At 30.1% G+C, this 20735-nt stretch overlaps 1 protein-coding gene across 3 annotated transcripts in view; it reads right to left on the minus strand.

The window, feature by feature from the left end:
* Positions 1-20735, minus strand: part of LOC129916958 (uncharacterized) — a 140744-nt gene that overhangs the window by 41797 nt on the left and 78212 nt on the right. The gene's annotated exons all lie outside the window — the stretch shown is intronic.

Here is a 20735-nt window from a genome sequence, read left to right on the forward strand (position 1 = left end):
ACAACTTTTGTGTGCGTTTTGAGCTAATTTAATACACGTTTCTAGTTCTATAAACACATCTCTCCACTCTGTGTTCATCACCGTTCAATGCTCCAAAATTAGATCTAAAAACCTTGATGGAATTGATTTTAATTAATTCACATTCAAATCAATGTCGAGTTGAAATGCGTTCAACAAGGACACAACGCCACTCGTCGACAACGACGACAACCATATCACGTATCTATGGCGCCTGCCGCGCGCGCTCGGTAATGCAAATAAAGTGTTTTTTGATTTAATGCTAATTTCAATTTTCTAATGAGAAAGAGAAATTAGTTTTTGAATTCAAATGGCGACGACATGAAATGAATACGACGATGACGAATTGCCAATAAATGTTGTATGCTCAACGAGGATAATAATTATTTTTTAATTCAGTTTGTGGTAAGCCAATCATTTTATTTTCCCCGAATTGAAATCACTGCGGATGTGTATATAGTATATATAAATTTTGATTCGATGAAAGAAAGGACACACAAATACACTCAATATATATAAATTTGGGACGAGACATGCTATAGTGAAATATAAATTGACTAATTTCCATTAGTTGATTTGACGATGATGTTTTATTTCGAGGGGGGAAATTGTATAATGTTTTTAAAATTAGAAAATATCCCAAACCAAAATGAAGTTATTTTGTTTGGTTTTCACCAGTGCCAGCGAATGCATAATAAATATTATCGAATATGATATTTTCAATGAGGTGGATGGAAAAGAGATTGAAAACTAATTGAATTCGGAGTTGATTTAACCAATTGGATTCTTGTTTAAACATTTTTTTGGGGGAATTATAAATGGATTTATTGGGTACCATCATGATGCAGTGTGTGCTTTGTAATTTATTTGTTTTTTGTTGGGTTATTTGAAGTTATTACAGCATAGAACTTTTTGATGGTTTGATTTGAAATTGTGTATGAAAAGGAAATCCCATGTGAAATAGATAATAAACATTGATGAAAATTGCTAAAGGAATATTTGTATGGATTATTTTGATTCTTGGTTCTTTCTATTATATTTATTTTTCTAACTGATTTTTGGCAAAAAGTCCATATTTATGCTACACCACAAGAAAAAAAAATCTAGAGTCTCTTTAAAGAGTGCTTGCATTGAAAACACAGTTAAAAAATTAATAATCATTTTTATCAAACTTAGAAAATGGTATTTTTATGGTGTTTTTATGGATGATGGAAATATTATAAAAATCGATTCACCAGTCGACGAATTTAGAACCTTTATAAGTCGGTAAAAAGAAACGGTTGCAGCAAAAATACAGTTTCGGGTTTTAAAAATATGCTTTTATTTCAAAAATACGATCGAATTAAGATTAAAAAGTTTTCTTTTATAAAACTCTTTAGTTTTGATCCAAAAAAAAAGTCATGTGTGCAATTCACACGTGGTAGAAGTGAAACCTTAAAAAAAAATTTTTCTTGTTTTTCTATTTTTTATTCTATCTCCTTTAAATGTATGTTTTTTATATGACAACCTATATTAATTTTATATCATCTGAAAGCTTATTGTTTCAGCTCAAAATATTTATACCGTCCCTGTCTATACAACATCTACAAAAAGAGCTTATTTTTTTCAAATCAAATCACTTTTCATCAAAAAACCAAAAAAATAAATCTTTTTTCTCTTTTAACACCATTAAATATATTTTTTTAAATGACAACCTATAGTAAATTTTATATCATCTGAAAGGTTATTTCACATTTTATATGACGTATGAATCATATTTCTACCATGCCTAGAAAAAAAAAAAAGAATTTTTTAAAGCCAACTATGTCGAAATTTCAATCTGAGATTACGTTGATTCCTACACTGGTCATCGTCAACAGATCTTCACAGGTGTTTTGAGGTATTTTTCAAGTTTTTCAATTTAAGATTGTGTAACTTGTAGAGTTCGTACAGTTAATTGTGATATATCAAATGAAAGGTTATGTTATCAGCATGCGTAAGTTAAATCTAATTTGTATGTGTACTAGATCAAAAGATATAACGTGTGTAAAAAAAAGAACATCTTTTTACCGTTATCTCAGAATTTTGAATATGAAATTAATCGAAATTTTTTACATTTGTAGTTTATTTAATTACCTATTTACAGTATAAATTTCATTCATCTATCTATTAAAACAAAAAAGTTATAACAAGTTGAATGTTCGTGTCACGTTTTCGTTTCATCTTGTTTCAAATCACTACGATACTAAAAAAGTTTTCACTTCAAAAGGTCTCCAATAGGAAAGAAAATCACCCAAAAATATTAACTTGCTTTTAAAATTAATCAAAAACTTATAATAAGTGTAACTTTTAACCAAAAAAAAGCTATTTCTTACAATTGTGTTATAAGTTGAGCAAAACAAAAAATTTTTTAAATACATATAATTTGAAAGTTGGTTCAATATTTGTAGCATTCTAATTTTTTTCTTCTCAAACGATTTCGTATAAACCTTATTCCCATAATATTCAAAGTAATTACAATAAAAATGCATTTTTTAAACCTACAATACGATACTTAATTCAGTCTGCACATTCATGGATGTTTCCTTCCTTATAGCAGGTAACTCGCAAATGTCCAGAAATCTGAATAAATCAAATTCTTTTCGGCCCTTGTCGTTTTCTCTTAACGCTGTCACTCACTTGTTCCTCATATAAAACAAACCTGGTTATCCAATTTTTCTGTTGTATTATTTAACACTTGGAATAATCAAATGAAAGTATGGAATTAATTTGCTTGTGCTTTATGTAAAGTTGTCGAGTCGTAGTCATAGTGTTATCCCAGATCCCGCACTAATGGACTATCAACCTATTTTAATTTACTTTTTCTCTCTATCTCTCTCTTTCTCTCTAGGCTTGACTCAACTCAGTTTGGCATCAAGCGACACAGACACACTAATCCTCTCGCCTGCCTCTGACACGACACACAGCAGACCGTTCTGCACTGATGGCAGTGTCCTTAAAATCCTTAAGCCACTTGAAATTCAGAGTGTTAAATGTTACCTCACTGAATAGTGAATATACCATATGAATATCATAGTTTGAATAACAACAACAACGAAAAATACAAAAACAACACAGACGAGACGATATATACGACAAAAAACGCTTCATATGGCACTTTTGGAAAATTAAGTGCAAATATCTGTGTGCAGTTATGTTGGTTTGTACAACGAAAATTATCCTTAATTCCCATATGAGCTCTTTTAAACATGAATAATGTATTCGAGTCCAGAACCTCTATAATACGTACGAGTGTATGCCAAAATTTATGTACGTGTGTTGTATAGTAGGTACGGGCTATATTTAAATTTAAGAAAAACCATAGAAAGTGAGTTAGGGTTCATAATACTGTCACTTGCTCGTGTCCGAATAGAAATGACAAAATAAAACAAAAATTTATTTAGCCCGTTCAGAAAAAGGTAGAAAAAACATTGATGGCAATAAGGATGACAACTACTACGCTCTTCGACTATGTAGAAGTCCATACGTACGTTAACTAAAAACACCATAACGATATTTATATTCTATGTGAATTTCGTTGGTATAAAATTGCATGAGATGATATTTCTTCGTGTGTCTGTCCATAAAATGAATGTTTTACGACTAAAAGTAAAAATATTCAAATTTACTATACGAGTTGTCTTGTTGTTTGCCTATTTAAGAGTTGTGTGTGTGTACGCTTTCAGAAGATCCTGACAATTTTACTCATACAAAATTTATACTAAAACTAAACATATTTCTTACACTCTATGGTAATTGATTTAAGTCACATTGTTTTTGGGAACTTTCTATTCAATTAAAAAAATTGAATTCGAAAACAATTATTGTAATGCTAATAAATCTACTTAGCAGCTTTCGAATCACATTGTTCAATCACTTTTAAAGCACACTCATTAATTTTTATTTACTAAGTTAGATTTTATCCATAACTTTGAGTCCAAGATAGTTGTGAAAAAATCTAAATTTTACTCATTAAAAAAAGGTACGTATACGCCACAGTGATCCACAATGTATATCTATTAATTTGCCACTTAAAGTCGAAAACTTCAAACTTCTGAGTAATAAAAAAAAAACACCGTTTTATGCATGATGTATAAGTACATGTTTCTAAAACCAAAATTGTAATGTGTGTTGTATTGGGTAGCTAGCCACGGTGGTCTTGAAAACGAGGCAGGGTTTATAAAAATGGATCCCAAAAGTGATGATGCAGATTTGTTCGAAATGATCTCAGGATTCCAAATTTGTAAATTTCAAAATCGTACCTGATCCCTTTTTTGAGTTACAGGCATTATACATATATATACATTTGACTTAGAATGGGGGAAAAAAAATTAAACAAAAAACAATAGCTCATTATAATGTCCTATACCTTTTTGGAAAGCTAAAATATACTCCTTGAATTTGATGTTTATTTGAAGTTGATTGAGTAAATAGTTTTTGAGAAATTTAATTTTAAAGTTAAATATTTTTTTTTCTTTTAGTTTATTATATTCATTTGTTTTTAATAAAGGGTACATTTTTTTGCTCTCATTGATTTTTAGTCAAAAACAAAAAACCGCATGTTTAAAAGTATCTTAGTTTTTAAGATTTAAGGAAAAATGTATCTTTTCTCCAAATTTTTTCAGCTATTTTTAAATTTTGTTTTCAAATAAAAAAAGAATTAGCCTCAAATCAATTGGAAAAAAAGGTCACTGTAACACGCTGCTGATCAGGACGTCTTCTTTTTAAAATTAACGCAAAAGGTCATTATGGATTCATGGAAAATGGCTCTTACGATGAAAATCGAGAAACGGTTTTGTGGTCCCTGAGGACCTTAGCTGTCCTGAAATCTATGTTATGTGGGATATATTTCTAATATACGTAATATATAACTCTTACATTTCAAAAATAGTCCTGAAATATTCAGAACGTTATTAAAATAATTTAAAAAAAATATAAAAATAAAAAAAAACTCTAAAAATGGCAAAAAAAAAAACATTTAAAAAAAACACAAAAAATGAACAAAAAACCTCAAAAAAGGACCAAAAATACCACTACGTTCTTGGGGTTGATTCTGAGTCACACTAAGTGTGATTAGAACTTACAAATCTGTTGATTGAATAACCATTAAAATTGTAAACAATAGCTCATCAGTATTGATTAATCTATCATGTGAAACTACAATGGTCGGAAAAAGTATTTTGACAAAATGAACATTTTTCTTATTGATGAGAATAATCTGTAACGGTTAAACATAAAATAAGGAAGTTGACGGTTATTTAATAAGTATTTTATGGTGAATCTCACGATGGTCAATTTCAGTCAAATAGTTGTCATTATGCTTCGAGGCTGCATTTTTTGTATAAAAAGTGCTAATTTTTTAGGGAAAAAAGTATTTTGACAAACGTTCTTTTTCAATATTGGTAAGGAAAGGTAATGCATTTTACATGTTTCAAGCACGTATAAAACTGAGAGACTTGTTAAGGCTCCGATTTGTAAAAAAGTGGGCAAAACGGCGAAACTTTACATTGAAATTAGTGCATCTTCTGTTGCAAGTCATAATTTTGGTGTGTCTGTTAAAAAATTTGTGGAGAACTGAATTTATCACGGGAAACTAAAAATTACCAAATATAAAAACACTAAAATAAAATTATACAATTATACTATTCAAAATTTACCATAAATGGACAAAAAATGAAAAAAATGCATTAAAAAAAATTAGAAGCATTTTGAATAATTGACTTTAAATCTTGGATTGACAGTGGCGTATCCAGAAAAAAATTTTGAGGGGTTTGGAAAATTTTACAAACAATTTTTAGAGGGTTAATTAACCTATACGTAAAATTTTTGAAATCACTTTTCAATTTTACGTGAAATGAAATATCATATTCTTCATTTCGATCGATTTCGAAAACTTCGAAATTGTTTCGATCTGTCAAAACTGAAAGATCATCCATTTTAATTTTATTTCTAAAGTCAAATTACTGCGGCTTTGAACATGGATGTAATTTTATTGGCAATTTTAATGGAAAAAATGCAAAATTTAAAAGAAAAAAATTAAATATGTAAGTGAAATGCAGAGTATGGGCGATATAATTGCAAATTTCAAATGAAAAATGAATTAGGTTAAGTTAGATTCATTGAAAAAGGTACCAAATTCACGAACAGAAACAAAGTGAATTGAATTCCATCAGAAAATCTAAATGAGTGAAAAATGCAGAAGACCTAATTTTAATTTCGGGAAGTGAATGCGCGAAAGTGAAATGCTGAACCTGAAAGTTTCAAAAACTTGTTTTCAATGAAATTCTTTTTTATGTTTAATCCGAAATATATATTTTGTGCTACTTTTTTAATACAAATCAAAAGCGCAACCATTAATCATGTTGACCACTAACATTTTGGAATTAAAAAAATATCTATTTCTATGTCTATATTTGAGAAAAATATTATTTTTGAAAAAAAAAGTAAATATCCTTAAGACTATAAAATACGGAGTTTTGAGGTTGCATAAGCAATTTTGCAAAATTTAACGGTGATGTAATTCGACGTCAAAATTTTAAATTTACGCCAATCTGCTAAGGCTCTTATTGAAACAAACACAAGCAACAGAATTTGGAGGGGGGGTTCGACCATCTGAGCTGCATTTAAATCTTAAAGATTTACGAACAAGTTTCAGTTAATCATGTACATTATGATGAAACCAGCTAAATAATAACATGATCTTGAAGGCTTGGGGGGGGGGGGGGCTTTGGCCCCCTGAGCCCCCCCCTCAATACGCCACTGGGGATTGACTCCAAAAAGTCTGAATTTGGAAATGCCATTCTTTCAGCAAAATCTTTGTTAGCAAAAGTACCCTTTGCATTGAGCTCGAAGAAGATAATTTTACCATGTTTATGGGAAGATAATACAGTATTTATCTCATAAAGCAAAAATTGAAAAAAAAAAAACTGAATTATCAAAGGAGCATATATTGGTATGCTTCTTTCATTCAAAAACAAAGTTTTATGGACCACATTCTCACAAATTTCCATCTCAATGATCCGGGAAACGTAAAGGAACTGTTGAAGCTCTGTAAAAATTTGGTCAAGTTTGTTCCAGAAGCGAAAAGCACAACAACATGTCGCTTTGAGAATTCAGTTTTTTTTTTCGATTTTTGTTTGAAGTATTATCTTCCCATAAACATGATAAAATTATCTTCTTGGAGCTCAATGCAAAGGGTAATTTTGTTAACAAGTTTTTGCTGAAAGAATGGCATTTCCAAATTCAGACTTTTTGGAGTCAATCCCCGATTTAAAGTGGAATTCTTCGAAATGCGTCTATTTTTTTAGTGCATTTTCTTCGTTTTTTGTCCAATTAAATTAAATTTTGAATAGTATAATTGTATAATTATATTTTTGTGTTTTCATGTTTGGTAATTTTTAGTTTCCCGTGATAAATTCAGTTCTTCACAGATTTTTTAACAGACACACCGAAATTATGACTTGCAACAGAAGATGCACTAATTTCAATGCTAAGTTCCTCCGTTTTGCCCAATTTTTTTTACAAATCGGGGCCTTAACATGTCTGTCAGTTTTATACGTTCTTGAAACACGTAATGCATTACCTTACCTTACCAACGTTGAAATAGAACGTTTGTCAAAATATTTTTTTCCCTCAAAAATTAGTACTTTTTATACAAAAAATGCAGCCTCGAAGCATAATACCAACTATATGACTGACATTGACCATCATGAGATTCACCATAATGTACTTAATAAATAACCATCAACTTCCTTATTTTATGTTTAACCGTTACAGATTATTCTCATCAGTTAGAAAAATGTTCATTTTGTCAAAATACTTTTTCCGACTGTTGTATATTTTAACCTATAAGTAGGCAGAAATTTACTATGACGAATGATTATACTACACTGAGGGAAAGAACGTTACCTAATTAATGTTAACAAAAAAACTTTTATAAAACATCATAAAGTTGAAACAATATTCAGTATTTCCTAGCTTTCAATGTAAAGTATAAAAGTTCAACAATTCAATCGATCTTAATCAATTGCTACGGAGTGTGTGTTAACTATTCTTCTGACGATATACACCAAATTTGAATGACAGCTTGTTTGAATGATAAAAACAAAACGGTTCTCAAGTCTTTCATAGATTTATATTATTTGGGGTCATGCAATATATCGGAGAACCATTATCCTGATTAAATAAAACAAGAAAAAAAACTAAAACTCAAATAAACAAAGGATTGTTTTTTAAATGTATATGTGGCTTTGCATTGGTAAGGCATTCATACCTACAGCTTTTTATATAGATAATGCAAAAAGGGATGTGATGTCTCCCTATCTAAACAGCTTATCATAAATGATAAATTTGTATGATATTGTGTCACCATGGTTGTTGGACCAATATCAGAGTAACACCTATATACCATTCAGACAAATGAGAAAAGAGAACTTCATTCGTGCATCCTCATCACAGTGTCAGTGTGTAGTGTGATTATGTTTAATGCATAAGACGATACATAAATTCGTATATGCATTGAAATGGTTTTGTATAATTTTCCGATTTTCTCTCTTCGGTTTTTTGTAATATGAAAGAAATAAAATGTATGAAGGTTTCCTCCACACACACACCATACCATTTTATCCACTTTCACCCTACACATCATGGTGCTTGCACTAACTTAACAAAGGCAAAATGTTTTATCTCGATATCTAAACCTATACTGAGTAGTGAGTATACAGCTGAACGCTTTGTTGAGTGAGAGTTGTTAATTTATGCATTGCAATGAATATTTATGCATTTTTGTTGTGTTGTGTGTATGTCGAGTCCTATAAAGTCCTTGTAGATACACAGATACTTTTGAAAATTTTTGATTCGAAAAGTCTATAACGATGCAGTTATTTATATAGATAGAGATGAACAACACTCTTGCCATGCTATCATTCTATGGCTCGTAGAGTGTACTTTTTTTTATATAGGTATATAGAAACTCCATCATCATTTGCATGAAAGGATCATGAAAAGTGGGAACCTACACATTGTTAACATGTTCGAGGATTACTTTCCGGGAATTAGTATTTTCAGGAAAGTAGGTAGGTTGGTTTAGGTGGGTATAGAAAAAAAAAAAAACAGAAAATTAAAATCAGGTCATTCGATGAAATTCTTTAGAAGGATGTTATTTTCATGATTATCATTATACGAGGTAGAATTTCTTATAATTTTTTTTTTGCTGTGATGATGCATTAGTTTAATGAAAAAAAAAGAAAGAGTTGGGGTTTTTGTGTAGGAAGGTAATTTTTTTTTTTTTCGATAGAAACGAAAATAATATGTCTGAGTATCTTAATGTCTGCCCAGCTATGGTGAAGCATTTTTGATATTTTTTTTCTTGTGAAGGGGAAAAAGCTTTTTATGATAAAATGGCATTGAAAATATTCATATTTTATTTGATTTTAAATTCGCTCTTGAAGTGAAATAATATGGTTGTTAACAAAGTATGGTTGTAATTTATAAAATTTGAGATCGGGATTTTCATAATAAAATCAAAAGATATCTTGTTTAAATGTTTTAAATGTTTGCTACAAAAAGTAGCAAATTAACCATTTAAAGCAACCAAAAAAATATTACTGGAATCTGGAACGCATCCAAAAGGACAATGATAAAAGCCATACTCAACCGGAACTATGAATCACTCTATTAACCAACTCACCATTAAAGTAATTTTTAGTTTCTCTCATTTCTAAAGTTCTTTCCTAATAACCTTGCCTATCTTCAAAGTTAAAGTTACAACAACAGAAAAAAAAAACAAAAATTAACTTATGAAAAATAGTGTCAGCCAAATTAGGGAGTGCGGTCTAAAAGCTGTCTACTTTGTGTACCAAAACTTAATCCTAGCTAACGAAAAACGCGCACCGTTGCTGTCCCTTTTTCTACACAAACATTTTGGTGCATTAATTATCATTTGGCTAAGCCTTTTGTTCTATATTTTCTTCCTTGACCATTTTTGTGTGAGTCCCTAATGGTTGCGGTATGACAACAACAATAAACGATATTATTTTTTTTTTCTATTTTGCAAAAGTCAAAACTAACGGAAAAGGTTGAATTCCAGGATGTTGGGGAGAACAACAGAATGCGCCAAAGAACAAAATACTCTCAAAAGTCCTTAACTTTTTAGCTACCTACTTAAGGAAATGGCCATTAACTTAAAAATGGAAGAAAAAAAAAAAAAAGACTGGAAAAGGGGTGTTGTTGGCGTTGTCCTTTTTTTTTTATTTTTTTTTTTTAACTTTTTCATACTTCCGGAGAAAATTTATGAAATTTACAGAAGATACCCATTAAGTCTGCACCGGGTGAATATTATATATTTATATATATATTTTTTTTTTCGTTAAAGGTCTTTGGCAAAAAGGATGCCCGGTGCATCTTTTTAGCTACCATCAGTCTTAGGAACAGTTTTGTGTAAAATACATTATGGTGAACATAGGATTGTAGACCATTATCAGAGGCGGATTAAGTCTAAGAGAGCCTTAAGTATACTACAAAAATGCATACCTACACTATTTAAAACTATAGTTTATAGATATTAAATTTCGATATCTTATTACTCAACTCCCATAAAATGAAAAATTTTATAGTTAGGTAATTAGAAAAAAAAAAAATGTATGGCGTATACGTAACATTTTTCTCAAAAAATTCTAATATGAACGTTTCTATCTTTAGTTGAAATTTTCATTCGCAATTAAAGCAGTGTTGGTACCAAGTAAAAAAAAAACTTAAAAATGACCTACAGACATTTTTTTTGGCAAGAAGATTGGTTTACTTCGTTAAAATTGGAATATTGTAACGATCTGGTGTTTGTACAAATCTTGTATACTAAAATTGTCTGTCAATTTTAAGCTCATAAAAGCTATTGCATTTTACGAAAAAAAAAAAAACTGTTTTTAATAAACTATACAATGGTTTTGATCTCCAAATGATAAAATAAAAAATAAAACAAAAATATTTCTTTTTTTTAACACAACTACCAAAGCAAAGCTTCAAACTTTCATATTTTATACCCTTTTCCAACAAAATTTTTAAACGATTTAAAAAAAATTGGGTGCAAAAGTCATGAATTTTTTTTTTTTTTTTATTTTTTGTTTAATGTTTGCATTTTAAATAAAACTTTTATTGAAAATATAAATATGTATTTTGCATTAAAGAAACATTTAAAAAAAAAAATTTACTCTAATGAAAAACTAAAACATTGCAAAATGTGTGCATTAAATATTTTTTTTAATAGCTAGTCGTCGAATTCAATATTATAATTAAAATAGCGTATGCATTTTATTTGCATTAAAATTTTTCTTTTCAGTGCAAATATTTTTCATTTGCTATTATATTTTTGACAAATATTATTGTTGCAATAAAAAAAAAATTTTAATCTAATTTTTTCTGTTGCAATAAATATTTTTTTAATGCAATTTTTGTACAATTTTTTTAATTTGATCTTTTTACAACCCTGGTCACCACAAAGGTTTTTTAATGTATGACATTTATATACAATACAATAAACATTATAGTCTGACTTTAGAATAGTTTTCATAATTTTTTTTTTTTTTTTCAAGGAAAAAGTAGTAGACACACTAAAAAAAAAACATTTTGTTTTCATCAACCATAGATAAGATCTAAAGGCTATTAAGCAAAAGGCTCGAATCAAAAGATGAATGCATAAAATCTGTCTTAGGTAGAATATTTCAATTTACCAAATAATTTAAAAATTTTCTTTGAAGTGTAGATTTTGTCACACTTTTCGTATACATTGTGTCCGGTAAAAAAGCCTGAAATGGCTGATAGCTAAACTTATGACAGTACTAAAACCAAATAGAAAAAAAGTTCTATCGCAACCAGTTTAGAAAATATTAGCTTTTTCTGTTCAGTGTATTTTAAATTTCATCATCTTACGTTTTCGTTCACCACAACCACGAATGAATGAATTTTTTAAATTTTTTTTTATAATTTTCTACAATAATTGACTGAAATCATTAGCTTTTAAAAATTTTTATAGCTGTTGCAATTTTTCTTTGAAAAAATATTGAATTTCGTTTTTCGATGCAAAATGTAAAAAAAAAAATATATTATTTTATGAAATTTTTTTTTAAAAATATGCGCGTCCAAAGGGGATTGCAGAATGGTAATAGTTTTTATGAAATCTAGGGTTACTAGGAAGTTATTGGTACCAAAAAGCAAAAAAAAAGCCTATTAATTAAATAAATTTTTAACTGTATAATTTAAGTTTTTTTCACATTGCTGCGACAAATGCATGGATTCCTTCTGTTTTTTTTGATCAGTCATATTTGAATCGTTTATTTCAGAAACAGCATAAGTCCACTTTTTCCAAAAATTTTTTTTTTGGAAATTTCTCATTTAGGTATGTATAGTTAGTTATTCATCTTCTGAAAAAAAAAATTAAGTATGTCAGACCCCCCAAAATACGAAAACTGAAAGAAAAGGGTTCAAAATATATGGATTTTTGACTGTTAAATACATGACTTTTTACCAGTTTTAAATTATTTTGGCAGCAATCTTGACACGCACCCCCTTTTGTTATATATTTACAAAAAGGTAAAGAATTACTCTATCTATATCTATTAAATTCATTAAAATTGTACTCAGGATTCAAAAGTTATAGAGATTTCTGGTGGTGGCAGCATTTTTAACTCTTGAATAATATAATAAATAATAAATAATAATAAATAATAATAAATAATAAATAATATAATATAATAATACCAGTTTTAAATTTTTTTGGCAAACATCATGACACGCAAGCCTTTAAGTTATACATCTATAAAAAGGTAAAGATACTCTATCTACTGCTATTTAATTTATTAAAATCGAAAGTAGGGTTCAAAAACTATAGCTAAATAAAAACAAAAGTTTTACCACAAAAATTTCGTTTATTTCAGAAACGACATAAGTCCACCGACTTTAAAGGCTTAAAAACCCGCAAAGACCTAAAAAAAGTTTATATTTTAAAGGTTTCTAAATGCATCTTAGGCTAGATTATAACTCGGCATACTCTAAATTTGAAGTGTTGTGGAATTTTAAGTAAAAAACAGTTTTTTGTTGCTCCTGAAAAGTTTATGCTCATGGACTTATGTCGTTTCTGAAATAAACGATTCATTTTACAATTCTTCTAATACATTACCATACAAAATTTTATAACCGTTTAATAGTGGCTAAAAAAAGTAATTTAGCTGTTTTTTTTTTTTTTTAATTCAAAATAGAAAAAAATGATTTGTTTGCTAATTTGCCAAATATCAGTTAAAAGATAAAATAAAGATGGGATTATATTATAACTCTTAATAAAATTGCATCTAACAAATATTGCATGTTTTTCGTATTCCAATAAGATTGGGAACTCAACATAAATTCGAAAACGTAGCAACATTTTTAATAAGGTTGAATTGGGCCAACGGGACCGAAAATCTCAATATTTCTTTAAAACGAGATCATTGATAAGTCAAAATTTAAAACAAGCTGTTCCGATGCATAATTGTATGCCCATGCTTAAACTGAGCAAACAAATGTTTTTTTTCTACTTTGTATTTAAAAAAAAGTTAAGTTACTTTTTTATAGCCACTATTCAACGGTTATAACATATTTTGTATGGTAATGTATTGGAAGAATTATTTTAAAATATGACTGATAAAAAAACTGAAGGAATCCATGCATTTGTCGCAGCAAAGTGAAAAAACTTAAGATTATACATTTAAAATAATTTATTTAATTAATAGGCTTTTTTTTTGCTTTTTGGTACCAATAACTTCCTAGTAACTCTAGATTTGATAAAAACTATTACCATTCTGCAATCACCTTTGGACGCGCATATTTTAAAAAAAGTTTTATACCACAGGTGTTTAAAATTTTTCATAAAATATTATATTTTTTTTTTTTACATTTTGCATGGAAAAACGAAATTCAATATTTTTTCAAAGAAAAAGTGCAACAGCTTTAAAAATTTTTAAGTGCTTATGGTTTTAGTCAATAATTGTAGAAAATTATAAAAAAAAACGTAAGATGATAAAATTTGAAATACACTGAACGAAAAAAAGCTAATATTTTCTAAACTGGTTGCGATAGAAATTTTTTTCTATTTGGTTTTAGTACTGTCATAAGTTTAGCTATCAGCCATTTCAGGCTTATCCATTTTTTACATGCCACCCTGTACAGTGTACATATTATATTGCTTCAAATCTCAAAGTCTTTATCACACTCTTGTTGGCCATAATTGTCTAACCTCTCAAGACTATAATTTTGAACAATTCCAATATCTATGCACAAAAAAAAAAGAGAAAAATCCTAAGTGCACAATTCTTACATGAAAACACTCAGCCATGAATACTTTATGACTTTTACAGTTTAAATTTCATTTTGTGTTCCCAACATTTCCCAATTTAATAGGTACAGGATCGGATTTGCATATAAATATCGCCCTGTTTTTGAACCGGGTGAGTAATTTAAATAACAGTTTAATTGTTTTGTTTGAAAGTATTGATAGAATATCTTCCAATTTTGGAAGGCCATTAAAAAAATACATTGGTGCATTCTTTAAAGCTCTTATAAGCAACTTTGAAGACGATTGGTAAAATTGGTTTACAATTCTTAGAAATTCTTTAGAACTTCTCGGAGCTTCAACAAGGGACAATGCTAGAGTTTTTAGTATCAGCTTTTAATGAATAAAGTCTTGATAGAATTATTCAGCTGAGGTGAAAAGACATATATAGTAATTGACTTCTAGTCAGTTTTCAGAATTTGCTTTGGTTTTGGCGCCCTTAAATTCCGCAATGTTTTTCCATTTCAGTTAACCGGCCATTTTAAAAAATAAAGTAAAGGTTAAAATGTATACATAGACAAAATACATAAGAACCTTTTGGCCATTTAGCCCTGACACCATCATCATCGTCAACATCGTCATTGTCGTAGAATTGGCGTCGGTCTTCGTCGGTCGTCACCAAGAGGTCATCGTGCCATTGTTTCAAATATAAGAAAACGAAATGATTTTCTTGGCACTTTTGCCCTTTCTATTTCGTTTTTCCTTCTTCAATTCTCAATGTGCTTCGCTGGTGCTTCCCCTAATGGAACGGTTGATGATGGATATAAATATAAATGGTACCCTCTAAGACCTAAGAACACCCGCCAAGCTCCAAGTCAAGTAAGCGATAGAAGCCCAACCAACAAACAAAACGACAAAAAAGAAAAAAAGATTAAATTGAAATTGGAATGGAATCAGTGTCCTTCGCGCTGGCTACATCGTTAAGTCATTGTGGGAAGTGGCGATGATAGGTGGCTCTCAAATTTCATTGGCAAAGAATCAGATTCCAACTGTCCTCGTGTAGCTTTTCAGAGTTCTGTGGGACGTCTCAGTGGATGCTGGTGATGGGTGTAAAATGGGGGCGGCTGATGTTCTGTTCAAGTAGAGTGCTGATGCTAGCTGGGCTTGCCATAAGCTCATCGGTTCGGAAAATGGAGAAATTACAATTTATTGCCAGTTGGGTTGTTTGGTCAGTGGTTTGGTTGCCGGTAGTTGATTTTGATATCGTTTTTGTCTTTGCTTTAAAATTGAAACAGCCCAAAGGCCTTACAAGGGTTTTTTGCCAACAAACCCTATACAACTCTCCAACCTCCATGCCTCCAAATCCAGTTCCATTGCCGATCTCTCTCCTCTATACAAGTCACTTAATTTTTTTTTTTACTGTTTTATTTTTTCTTATTATTTGTCGAGCAGTTTGTTCCTTTAGTTTGTATATTTTTCCCAGGGTTATTTTTCGAGAAATATATAAATAAATAAAAATTGAAAGCAGCTGCACGCACAGGATTCGATTCTGTTGAATATTGTCCTGAAGGCCGGTTTGCTTTTTTGTTCATTGTTGTCGTTGCTGATGTTGTTGTTGTTGTTGGGTAATAATTTCAATTTGTCGTTGGTAAATGGAAGGATTTTTTTTTTTTTATTATTTTTTTTTTGTTTTGTGAAAACCATGAATAAAGTTGCTTTGACTTTCAATTGGCAATTCGTGTGGAACACGATAGGTATTATGGTGGCCCCTTCGAGAGTAAAAGGGAGTAAGTGGGTCATGAATATATTTTTTTCTTTTTTTATGTTTGCTTCTGTAAATGGATCTTGGTTATTTTTTATTTAATTCAATGAATTGGGAGTTAAGTGTGGTTAAGAAATAATAATAAAAAAAAAGAAGAAGCTATCGGTTGATTTAAGCACGGTCATTTATATATTTACTTTCAAGCTAATGTATTGAAACGTTTAGGTCTTTTTTCGGTGTAAATTTATATTCAAAATAAACTTTTTATGGTTGTAAGATATTTGTTTTTTTAATTTTACTATCAATTCAAAAAACCTTAAAATATAAATTTCCCCTGAGGTGAAATAAATCAATTTTGAATATTTTCAGTTTGGGATTGAAGGTTAAACCAAAACATTCAATAAAAAAACAATTTTAGCTTCTAAAAATAAATTCATGAATTCAAATCATTATTTTCGGAGTCATTGATTTTAAATCTTAAGACTTCAAAAAGAATTTAGAATTTAGGGATTTGTGGAGTCCAATGTGCTTTTTATTCGTGATTTCTTAATCAATTGGCTTAAAATATTTACTCTAAGAATTTTTATATTCAGTTGATTTCCATTTACATTGACGTCAAAATATGTCCATATTCAAGGCTAAATCGTTTACATTTAAAAAGAACCTGTTAAAATTTCGTTTTATTTCAATGAACATAAATTGAAATTCTGTTGTGTGTATCAACAAATCATAGTTTCATATAGAAACCTTAAGGCCTCGCCACAGAAGAATTTCATACACGTCACTCAAATCGTCCAACAAAGAAACCAATAGAGTCAGTTGGGGTAAGTGCGCGCACTTTTCACTTTAAGGCGAAATTGTGAAGATTCTGTAAGAGATATCAGCATAATTTTTTTGATTAACCTATACTTTGGGAACACGAAAACACAGAAAAAAAGTTTTTTAATTTAAATATTTCATATAATTAAAAACAAAAACCAAATGAAGTCGAAGTGCGCACTCTTTCCCCAAAGTCAGGGTAAGATCGCGCAAAATCTTGGGTAAGAGCGCGCACATAATTTTAATAGGAATCTTGATAGTTTACGGCAGCTAAATGTCTAACTAAGGGCTGATTTACTCATTTTTCGTTTTAGTTTTTTTTGGAAACAACTTGAGAAATAGCACTGCGCGCTCTTACCCACTGAGCGATCTTACCCCAAATGACTCTACTCAAAGAAGATCGTCTTGAGGGCAACACTGGACGTACGAAAAGCCTTCAACTCGACCAGATGGATCGAATAACTTGACAAACATTGGCAACATCACTCCAGAGAACATTGTCAAAGAGATGCTAGCCAACTAAAACTAAAACTAACAGAACTAGAACAAAATCTGAACCTATACAAAAGACCTTCTGAGAAATAAGAAAAGAGAGCAAGAATAGTTCCCCAAAGCAGTGACCCCAAAATGGGTACTACAACAGGACCCCTCTTAAAGTTACATACGAACAGTGGTCCCAAAGGAGGTGACCTTCTATATGCTTTTGAAGGTTCAGCTGCAGTAGGCTATTATAAGTTTGAAATCCATTGGCCAGTCCAGCATACAGGGACGTATGAGTATTTTCTTATGGTGCTTAAGACATTCTTTCAAAAGTAAAAATTAAAATACTTTACCTTTGTAGCTCATTAAGCCATTAACAAAGCTTTAGAAGTGAAGGATTTCCTTGCTGGTATCTTCTGGAGTGCCAATATTTTGCTTTACAAATTTATTGCTAGTCGGTAAAACTATGTATGTTGATATAAAACCTGATTCAGATAATTTTTAAACTTTTTGAACTTTAAAGGAAATTCTCTACAAAAAACTACAGAGGTCAAACTTTTTAAAATATTTCCAACATAAACTATCCAATTCATAAAAGCCAACGTCTAAAAATATTTAATTACCTTACGTCGAGAAGAGTCATTTATCTGGCCATTTTCCTCCTAAAAGAACAACAGTAAAGAAAAATTAACGAAAGTGAAAAGAAAGTAAAAAAAAAAAAAGTTATAAAAAAAAAATGAAAAACTTTTAAGAAAAAAGATTACTCTTTTGCAAACAAACTATCACACTTAGCCAACTTCTGGACTAAAAGCAAGTGCAATTAATTGAATTTCGTCCAACCAACTTAACTCACTTTATCTCTGTTGTAGTTTGGGTTTTGTGTTACGCTCGAAAGCAGCTCGCACAGAATCTGCAAATAACCAAATAGCTATATACCAAAGGCTGGCTTGCCAGCATACATACATACAGTCTTAAAGCCCCGCACTAATTATAGCAAAATGTTTGTAAACAATTGCATAATGGGAACAGCTCTTGCAGCATCAGGACACTTTTCATGCTGGCCTTATTCTTATTTTCCCATTGGCTTAGCTCCGATTATTCTCTGAACTGAACCAGTAAGCCAGGCATCTTTGTTGCCTCTTAGAAAAAAAACTGGGATAAGATAAGTAAAAATCAAACACACAAAACCTTAAAAAAAAGTGACCCGCTCTGTTTATCCGAGGACAACAACAACAACAAAGATGCCAAGACAGGACAGTCAGAAACAGGATGACAACAACACTCTTCTCGAAATGGACGAATGTTTCCCGAGCCCACATAATAAATTGTCAAGTATAACGAAAAACTTTTGGCTTCACAATATCCTTCTTCTCTCCAGCTTCTCCCAACTCTCTTCCCTCCCGTTCTCTTGTTTGAAGTTCTTGTGTACACACAATTATGAGGGAAAACAAAAAGGATGCGCCCGCAAAAATGTTCCATCTCTCCTTCGTCCTCCCTATTCCCTGACAACATCAAAACTCTAGATACAAATAGCTTTTTTGTTCATTCAACTTGTTATCTTTAAAAGTATACTTATCATTGTTTTTTGACCGTTTTTCGTTTTTTTTTATTTTTTAAAGAGCGAGTTGTGTCTCTTGTAAAAGGCAAAAGTGTTCTTGTGAGAGAGTAGGACGATGTCATGATGTCCTTTGAAGTTTTGAAAAAAAAAAAAAAAAAAAAAAAAAATGGAAAAAATTCTTTTTTAAAACTTTTAACTGATAGTAATTGAGTGAGGCAAAAGTAACGGTCATAGAGACTAAAAGAGAAGCAAAGCGAGAAGAAGTTTAAACTTTTTTCTTAACGTTGTTGGATAAATAGGCAAAAGTGCCTAGGAACTAGACCGATAGACGGTCGATGGTGTCCTCAGAGTTATTTTTGGACGTTCTATTTTTTTCTTTTATCACTGTGGTCTGGGTAAATCAAAAGCAATTGAGTTGCGTTGCTGGATAACTTTAATCAAAGTCAATCAATGTCAAGAGTTTTATACTTATAATTTTTTTTTTTTGAAGAGCACTTGGTTATTTTTTTTTTTTCTTGAATGAAGTTTAACTGGACCTTAACAAGGATTCAAGGAGAAATGAATATTTGCATTAAGAAACTTTTTTATTCGATGGTAAATTATATTGTTAATAATGATGAGTTGAGGGAGTTTGTTAAAAGCAAATAGCTTTAGGTACTTTGTTAGATTTTTTTATCAGTTGTAATTCATAACTGTGTTAGTTAAACATATTGCAATGAAAAAGGAATCAGAATATTAGAAAAAGAATATGCAACCTTTTATTAAAACAAAAATAGAAGAAAATGATTTGTTGGAAAGTTAAGAAATTTTATGTGCAGGAAATAGTGAATTTCGATGGCACCCGTTGGATGTATATTATCTTCTTTAAATAAGTTCATCTTATAAATGAAATGTGACAACCAAAAAATATAAGCTTTTACAAATAATTTAAATGTTGGTCATAAGCTTTGTTTTTAATCCATTTCCGACAAACGTTGCGTTTTCGCAACGTCATGTTTGAAGACTTCTGGAACCTAACTTATTATAATTTAAAATAAACTAAAAATGGATTTTGAAAAATAGTTCAATTATCTAATCGACCTGTTTTTGGATTTTTTTGTGAAAAAAAATGTTAGTGCTTTTTTTAGGACTTTTAAAATTCAAGCTCTTGAAAAATTTGAGGTAGAATTTTTGAACGCAATTTGTTATTTTGTTTTCAACAATTTTTTAATACTCAGTGGATTTATATCTAGTTCATTTCTTCAAAACTGATTTATATTCTATGTCAGAAATTTTTTTGAAGATAATTTTGATAAACGCAACGTGAATTTTCCTGAAAACCAGAAGCTTTTCCAAAATTTGTTTTCACATTTCTTCTAATTAGATCAAAAACAATAAGTGTGTAAAATTTCAAGTTTCTAAGTCAACTAGAACTGGTAGCCGCCGGAAAAGGGTTAAAGCTAAATAAATTGTGAATAGTGACACTTTTATAGGAATTCAAAAGATGAGCTTTTTTATTCCTTGAAACTAATCACAAGACCTAAATGTTATGAAATACCTGGAAGGGATCGGGGAATTGTAGTTAGTTTTTTGCTTACAGGTAGGGCTTTACCTAGCCTAATTTCATGGAAACCACTAGCTAAACGGATTGTTAAGGCAAAGTTCCGATCTAAAGAATATCACCATTCCGCCAAACAAAGAATAAAAGATAGCCTTTTAAACTCTGCTAAATGCTATCTATATTCTACATCACGATGAACCTTATTATGGTATTGGGACTTGGGAGACAATAAGGACTTATGCAT

The sequence above is a fragment of the Episyrphus balteatus genome, chromosome 3 (assembly GCF_945859705.1).
Source record: "Episyrphus balteatus chromosome 3, idEpiBalt1.1, whole genome shotgun sequence".
NCBI classification, from domain to species: Eukaryota; Metazoa; Arthropoda; class Insecta; order Diptera; family Syrphidae; genus Episyrphus; species Episyrphus balteatus.